The following is a 9,830-nucleotide window of genomic DNA, read 5'->3' as shown; positions in this document are numbered from 1 at the left end:
GTCTAGATAAAACTTCTCTGAACTTCTCCTAGTTGCCATCTGTTATTATTCTAAGTTTAAAGTAAATCCATTGAATAGATTTGTAGTTATGCTCTGGACAAAGTTTCAGACGGAAGGACGAACAGACGGGGACTATTACTATATCCCCCACCGTTTTTTTTCGTCGGGGATAATAAGACAGCGAACACCGAATCTTTTAAACGCACTAAGTGACCCCGTGGCCTACTTTTTTGCCCGGCATGGCCCATGTTCGAACTTGGCGTAGACATTATCTAGATACAACCTATGACCAAGTTTGTGGAAGATCGGATGCAAACTACTTGAAATAGAGATCGGACACCATGCTGAATGTTTGAAACGCACTAATAGTGACCCCGTGACCTAGTTTTTTGCCCGCTATGAAACATGTTCGAACTTAGCCTAACTCTAGATACAACTTTTGACCAAGTTTGTTGAAGATTGGATGAGAACTACTTGAATTAGAGAGCGGCCACGCAAAAAAAGTGTGACCACACAGACAGACAGACTGACTGACTGTGCGAAAACTATATTCTGCATATTGGGGGCATAAAAAGTCATGTGTATAGTTGTTATCGTTGGTTGACCCAAGGTGCGCTCACCTGAATAGAAGTGTTAACAAGGTAAAATGTTCACGACGGACGACGCACGACTGAAAAAGGTGATCCCTATAAAGTCATGTGGACATTTTATTATTCAGTATATAAACGATTTTTGTCGATTGTTGAGCGATTAGTAGAACTAGGTTAAGCGTTGTCAAGTACTAGTATATGGGTTGGTATTAGCTGCTTTTACTCATTTTCTGTTTGTCACCTGGAATTCTTTAATTTAGCAGTATCTTGTGGGACTAAATCGCCTCATTGTGGAACAAAGTTTAATATTTCCTGCAATTGCAAGCCGATCGAGCTACAATTTGAAGATAATGATGTTAAGAGTTCATTTACAAAAAATAGCAATACAAATTAACAGTTGACACTTTTATTCCATGTCAATAAAACTAAACTTTAAAGATGCTGAATGTAAAGTAATAGCTTTGTTGTGCACAAAAATGTTTGTTCATCAAAATATACGATAAATTACCATTAATGATTTGAAGTTCTGTTCAGACTTATGAATTTTTAATGGGTGTTAATAATAACACTTATTTAAAAAGTAAAGGGTTATGTTTCTTGTACATTGCACTTCTCCAAATCAGTATCTATACAACCATGAAATTTTATATTTATATCTTATATGGTGTCATAGAAATAGCCTAGTTGAAATAATTCAACTCTAAGCTTTATAGCCCAATGGGCTGCTTATAGTTGCAATGCGCTCTCTCTTGTCCATGGGTGCAAAATTTTATCAACAATGCAAGGTTTAAGGAACACTGAAACTGCATGAACTTATTAAAGTTTATCTATCTAAACCACAAACTCATCCAAAGTGTACCATTAAAGCAAGAAGTAATTGATTTTATTGACTTAGGTTTAGTTTTTTACGCTGTATCCGCCATATTGGAAAATTGACCCAATATTGGTTTGGTCGCAGTACACCAATATTTTGCACGTCGGATTATGTGCTCCAGCCTATAAAGTTGATAATGATGCGGTATTCGATACATAATACACTGTTTTAAATTTAAACATACACATATCAGCGAGAAAAGTGTGTTGAAACATCGTCGTGTTTTTATCGGGTGCGTGCAAAGGATAACATCCGTAGGTTGCCATTCAGGTAAATTTAACATGTTTATGAAGTTTATTCATTATTTTCCTCAATTTGTCTCGAACGACGTCTGTTTAGTGAAGCGCACGGATTCGCTGCGCTGAACTGCACCCATGTTTATGAAGGGGTGCATATGGACTGCCAGAGCCGCCATAGCAAAAATTATCAAAGGCTCTGGGAGTCCGTTTATATGGACTAGACAAGCATCTTTGTTTTCATTAAGCTAAATAATAATAAATAAATAATATATCATGGATTTAGCAAAACTAAGATCATAGTGTTGATGTACAAAACTAAAATGTTCAATAACATACACAGTATTATAAAGCATAATGAACAAGCAAATTTGTTGAATTGATATCCCCGCCAATATACTTCTGGACACAAATATTTCTGGACGGATGGACAACGCCAACGTGCATCATCCTCATATCCATATATATACTAATACCTTGCATTTCACTGGGTCTTGCACATCGTCGCCTGCAAACCACGCAGGTCTTACAGACTTGATCACTTCCAAAACTGAGTCATTGAAATAATTTCGCTTTATCTCCAACGGATCTATAGTAATTTCTACGTTTACAACGTCGGGTATCATTGCTACATGTACATGTACCGAAAACACTACATGTTTTATGTCCTGTACACTAATCACGACAACGACACCTGAATATTGTAAATATATTATGGAAAGTGTTCAAAGATAGGCCTAACCAAAATCCTCTCCATGTTTATTATAAGTCTAAGAATATAATCTACGTTTATTAAGCGTTGCAAAACTGATGAGCACCATAAGTTTATGAAATTAATCATTGTATCAAGTTCGGGTCGCGTTTAAGGAACAAATTACTTAAAGGGGCCATTTCACAGATTTTGGCATACATTGAAGTTTGTCATTAAATGATAAATTTAAACATTAGACATAAAAATCTCCAGTACCAATAAAAAAACACAAGAATACAAAAAAGAAAAAAAAGTAACCGTCAACTGGGCTGGAGTCCTGGAGTAAGTCTTACGCTCACATCACGTACTCAGCCATCCGTACTCGTGCTACGATCGAGTGGATGTATTTTGTACTTTATTTATGCAATCATCGAAGTTCCACAAAAGGTAACAACAACAACAGAACTTTCCAAAATAATCAATCGTTTCGCGTTGCAACGCTCTTTAATTTTCAGGTTTTCAAATCGTCAAAAGATGCATATTATGGCTTTTTTAGATCATGGTAAATGTTCAGTATTACTATTTCCTAACAAATATCATTACTATAACGAAAATTTGCGAATCTGAAACAACTTTTTTTAATTTGTCAATTTACCAAAACGTGAAAAAGCCCCTTTAAATACAATATATCTATAGGTAGTCCTGGTGTAGTGGTTATTGTGTCCGTCTAACGATTGGGACGTCATGGACTTAATCCCTCTGTTGGGGCGTTGTTTTAATATCCCCAAAGACACAAAGCACTGGTTCTACCCAAGACTGATGACTTTTTGTAAAGTCAAAGTCCGTTGATGCTTCAGAGGAGCCCTGCACTTAATGGGAAGAAGAAGGCCTTTGAATATTTGCAGCATTTATAAAAAAATACTATATTGTGTGCGTCCATTATTTTTAGCGTATATACATCGCAAATATTTGCTAAAAATATGTATTATAAAAAATATTTCATATTGACTATTTATTTTAGAGTATCGGTAGTAAAATTATAACCGTGCCTTTCCTGAATCTGGTAAGGGCGGGTAGAAGAATGAACACACCCGACTGATGTCCCTTTCTACCTTCCGCTTAGCAATATTAATGTATTCCATGATGCAAAAGTTTTCTCGGAGACATTAAAATTTCCAACATTGCAATTATTTCGGCCAATGTTCTAGAAGCATTTAAATCGAATTTTATAATAATTTTGAAACGTTATCGAATAATTTACACTTTGTATTGCAACTATGTACCTTTTTAAAGTCAAGCACTTCCAGGAATCGATTTTTATACCAAAGGGAACTAATTCGAATTGGCATCAATTGATTCACCGATCAGTTTATCACACAAACATATGATTAGCTATCTGAATCTTTAATTTATTAGAGATGACGGATGCATCGATCCATCTGCCCGCCGTCTATGGAATTGTTTTCTTTTACAAAACGAATAATAGATACCGGTCGATAATTTATAGATAATTTGTAAGTTTGTTGTTTTTTTTGTTAAGGAAACCCAAACACAACATCATGAAACTTAAGTAAAGAAATAATAAATAAGGATATGCTTGTGTTTTGTTTGCGCGCGTCTGTGTTTTGTACGCGAGTTCGTGGAAGAGTGCGCATTAACAATTTATACAGCATTGATCAGGCAAATTTTTAATATCTGCCATTTGGATTCGTTAACGTTAACAATTGTTTTTAAAATTTACTGACAGTATATAGTAAACATTAACATCAAACCTTCGTCAATATTGTATCAGGAATAGTGAACGAGCAGAAACACGCGTCAACCAGACAGAACAACGTACATGTAATACGCACAGACCAAGTACAGGACCAGAATTAGTAACATAAACATTATACAATGTCAAAGCAAAATTAACAACATCGATGTTGGGAAAACATAGTCAACATAGCATACAATACGAAGGTATTTAGTATCACAGTTATAACTTTTAAAGTGATATTATGGGCATTTTTCACTGTTGAATTGAGCTGAAAGGAAGTAACTGGTCAAAAGTGTTAGTTAAAATGGTGTTACTGACCAATTATCTGCAACTCATCTTGCTATCGATCAGCTGTTTATATTCGATATTCTTACGTGACTCCTCTAAGCCGAAATGATCCTTAATTTTTGTGTGTCTTTGTGTCGTATGAACGAATCTGCACTGAAACTCAATTAAGGTTCACATCGTACATGCATGATCAGTTGTCAAACGAAAGTACGGATGATATTCAAATGCATTATTTTTCTCTTTCCGGTATATTGTTTTAATATGTTGATGCTGCATTAAAAAATATAAGTGTACATGAATTGAAAACACCAACAATAAACAACGGTTGCGATAGACACCTATAAACTGCGAGATGCCCATAATATCACTTAAATCTACTATTCGGTGTTCTAAATTTTCCAAAAATATTAGTTACTTGACATCTGCCCTTCGCGTGATGGAAACCCCCATACATATTTCAGAGCAAATATTAAGGATTGGGGCATCAAGGGTATCAAATAATTGCATTCTTTGCGTATGTGTTGTTTTAATTGCATCAAACATCTCAAAATAATTCACTCAATGAAAGGACACATACTAGATATTGCATAAAAATATTGCATATATACAGCTCAAACAGTTTGCATTGTCTCTTTTAATTACGATCAAAAGATTTGAGGCAAACGTCTTTAGCCCCGTGCATTATAATTATTTATCTACATCTTTAATATAATTGAAATAAAGCGTTTCTGGTAATTAGGCGAAAACCGGCTAAACACAATATCATCTGCATATCGAAGCATTAACGATTTCACATAACTAATGCATACAATTCCTAGAAAGTCTTCATATGAACCATTTTTAATGATATTATTTATAAAAAAAAATGACGAACTAGAGTCTCCCTGTTTGCTTACGATTGAAAGGTAGGAAAAGGACGAAAGTTTTTTTTTTAAAACGTAGACGTGAGGTAACAAAGTTATACATAGCTTTAAGTGCGTTCACAGTGTGACTGCTTACATTTTCAGTTAAAAGACAATGCCATTACATATAATGGTCAATCCTTTCGAACATTTGTTGGTAATCGACCAATACACTAAACATAATGTATTATTTTTACAAAGAACGTCTGTAATACTTGAATGAAAAAGAAAAATACGGTCGGAAATAGATTTAAAAAAAATCAAAACTGATTGGATATCAATGTTATTGTAGGGTCATATATCTCGAAAATAGGGTAATGATTATTTAACCCCACGACTTTTGATACTAATGAATTAATAAAGGAGGGTTGTTTAACGTTTATTGACATTATAATATCGATACAATATTTTGTTAATCTGCTTGTTGTTCCATCCCAGGACTCTAATTGTTGTTTTGAGTATTGATCGATGAACGTAGTTCTGTCTCCGATATTTCTACGCCAAACCAATAATAACATATTTCGGTGATATCTACATTCTGATATTTAAGATAATATCAGGTGGAGGCTGTGTAATGGTTTTCGATTTGAAACGAATTAGCAGAATCAATCTTTTTGTTGTACAATTTCAGACTTTTATTCAAATTTTAGATAGTCTAGTACGTTCATTAGGTAGGAGTGCTGGGGCAAACTCGTGATCGTCACATAAAGCAGCCTCTTGCGCGGAAGGATATCATACACTTCGAAATACAGACACACGAGACGACTTGTTTTTGGCTGTCCGGTTGGCTTGATGATTAGGTGTTTTTTTCTTTAAATTATTCCTAAATTTCGCGAGTCTATTTTAAACATGTTTTGAAATAAACAGATATTCCACCGCTACATCGTCATAATTTGCGTTTTAGTTTACGTGTAAATAACGTTAATGGTAAATGTGTTTTAAGTTTATATGTTAGCAATGTTCATTTTTTTGGTTTTTCAAAATTAAAGGAACTATTTTTTATTTAACCATTTTTCAGAAAATAAAACTACATGTATATCAAATCGTTGTAGATGGTCGATAAAGTCTACGTCTAACAATTTTGTTTCAGTCAATTTAAGCTCCAGGATAAATATCCTGATGGTAAGATCCGTGTGACGCCCCTACTGATTCATAGTGGTGTTATTCGCGGTCTTGTCTGGGCTTCCTTAATTGTATGTACATATATAAAAATAAAATTATTATCTGTTGGAATCGAGGAAATTATGAGGCCCCATTGACTCCCACAAGGCGGCAGGACCTGACGCGATTCCTGATGGAGATTGCAATAGAAAAAGCCCCGGCGCTTACTCTAGTCTTTTTTGCATCACTACAGCAATAACACGTTCCAGTCGAATGGAAGTTGGCGCATGTGACCCCAGTCTTTAAGAAAGGGGACAGGAGCAACCCGACTAACTATCGATTAACCTCCCTTACGTCCGTTTGCTGTAAACTGATGGAACACATCCTCCCCCACAAGATCATTTCTAAATTAGACAAAAACAACATCCTGGTCAATCAACAACACGGCTATCGACAAAGACGCAGCTTCACCATACAGGGCTTTGTTGCATCCCCTGACGATGGTTAACAGATAGCTGCAATTCTTGTCGACTTTTCCAAAGCTGTGGATGTACCCCCGCATCAGCTACTCATCGTGAAACTGAGACACAACGGTACCAGAGTTTAGATCCTAACATGGATAAAGAGCGTCCAAACTGTACAAAGCCAACAGGTCATAGTTAAAGAACACTACTTAAACTCGGCCGACGTTACACCAGGCATCCGTCCGGACTCTGTCCTTTGACAACTGCTATTTCTTTTGTTTATTAACTACCTACCAGGCACTGTAACCTTACAAACACGGCTCTTTGTCGACGACAGTTTTTTGTACAGAAAGATCAGTAAATCTGAGGATTTAAAAATACTTCAACTCGACCTTGACATTCTGCAGAAAATGGAAAAATACTAGCAGATGTCCTTCAATCTACAAAGTTGTGCATATCCCCAAAAAGTGCAGCCCAATTAGTCCGGAATGTATTCCATTGACAGAAGCTTGCAGCTGTTTAGGAAAGGAAATACCTTGGAGTGACAATCGTGATCGAAGAGCATGTCTTGGAAATCTCATGTAGCAGCAGTCAGTTGGAAGGCAAGCAACTTCCTTGGCTTTCTGCGTCGCAACCTGTCCAGCTGCCCACCTTACCTCAAAGCTCGAACATGCACTGCTTTATTGTGACCCACATTGGGTTAGCTGCTACTGCATGGTACCCCTACACACAAAAACGTGCATTGACCCGCTTGAAGCCGTTCAAAGGCGAGCTACTCGTCACGTACAAGGGGAATGTAGAACCACAAGCAGCAGCTTACAGATGATTGGTGACATTTGCTGGTAGCTCCTACACGAGAGACGTAAAACAGCTAAGGTCACTTTGATGTACCGTATTATAAATGACCTGATTGATGTTCCATCTGACCCCAATCTCCGCCCTGGTATATCATCCAAACAATGCAGCAGTATCAGGTAAACCATTACATACTGAAGGGCTGACTACCTTAGACACTCTTTCTTCCCGACTGTGGAATCAGTTTCCAAACCAACTCATGACGGCTGCCAGTCTTGAAGCTTTCAATGAAGGGTTGGCACCAAAATAATCCGTCAATGACTGTTGATCACAGTTTAAAAATTGTCTTTTAAATGCGCTACACCGTAATTTTTAATCTGTTTTCTTGTACGTAAATGCCCCAGGGAGATCTTGTACAATGTAATAAGAAATTACGGATCATATAAACCCATTCTTATCAACAACAACAACAACAACCTTTATTAGCATATAAGCATAATACAATGCTTTTTTGCCACAAAACAGAAAGTTACGCAGTGTGTGTGTTAAACATACATTGATTCAATATTCAATCAGAGAAGTTTACAAAAAAACAGTAGTACGTACAGCAGTAATCAATATAATTATATGATCAACTGTAATACGAGGAAAATGTATAATTATTTTTATTATACAAACATATTCAATGAAAAAAATAAAATTAAAAATAACATGGCTATGTCTTGTAGAAGTTAACAATTATAACTGATTGTCTGTATTATTACGCATTTCATTAGAATTGAAAATACATTTAGCAAGGCTTATTATATCTCTTTTATTTGCCAACTGCATTAGAAAGTCAAATTTATTGAACGTTGGCCACCTTTGAAAATATTATTTTAAATGTTTCTTTCTAATTTCTCTATATAAAGGACAAACAAGTAGAAAGTGATAATCGTTTTCGATAGCGTGTCCGTTGCAAAACTTACATTTTCTATTTTCGCGTAGTATGTTATTATAACGACCTCTTTCGATTTCTAATCTATGTGACGATAATCGAAATCGTGTAAGTGATGTTTTGTATTTCTTATTTGTTATAAAATCAAGATATGGTTCTAACTCAAAAGTGTTTTTAAATCTACAATAGCTCATGAGTCTAGGGGAATTATTAATTTCACTATACCAGCTTTGTTTGTAATTATCTAATAAACGTTGTTTAATTGTATTGTAGATGAATGTTTGATCAACATGATTGCAGATCTAAGCATCAAATAAAAAGTGAAAAGGGCAAACTATCTTTGGTATGAAACATATTTGTCTTATCCGGACTTTCCTCATAATATTAATGCATTTCCATGTATCAGAGCAAACACCTTTTATGCTCGGCACTTATAAAATTAGACTATCTTAATTTTTAGCGGCGAAGGACGCAGGAAGGTGTTTTACTTCTTTATATTCAACAAAATCTACAAGTAGAGTTTTCTTTCAATGTTCATAGGCGCAAAGTTTCATCAACCTCCGCGCAGAGATTTGACTGGAACAAGAATAGCATCATAACATTCAAAACGATATATCTTTCAATAATAAAATACTAAAATAATAATTAAACAAGAGGGCCAAGATGGCCCTAGTTCGCTCACCTGAGAGGAGTCGGTTCATTCAATCTTTACCAAACGTCAAACTTGACCTCGATATTGTCAAGACAAACATCCTGGTCAAGTGTCATCATTATTGAACAAAAACTCTGGCATATGGAGTGTTTTTGTTTTGGTAAGATTTGACATTGTGACCTATATTTTGAGTTGCCCCACCCCCTCCCTTACCAAACATCAAACTTTGTTTACAAAAATAAATATTATGACCAAGATTCATAAAATCTGAAACAAAATTGTCACCTCTAGAGTGTTTACAAGGATTTTGTATAATATAATGAAAATTTGGATAATCTAAGGGCAATTGTTATGGCATTTATTATGTGATATATATAAAACCAATCTTTGTACCAAAATGCATGATGATTGGGCAAAAAAATGTGATTTCTAGAGTGTTCACAAGCTTTTTTTACTATATAAATATAAGAAAACTGGCAGCCCCGGCAGCCATGTTATTCAACTGACCGGAACCATTTTCGAACTCAACTCTCATATCAAG

Source organism: Dreissena polymorpha, chromosome 1, assembly GCF_020536995.1.
Source record: "Dreissena polymorpha isolate Duluth1 chromosome 1, UMN_Dpol_1.0, whole genome shotgun sequence".
NCBI lineage: Eukaryota > Metazoa > Mollusca > Bivalvia > Myida > Dreissenidae > Dreissena > Dreissena polymorpha.
Note: the sequence above shows the minus strand (reverse complement) of the source record.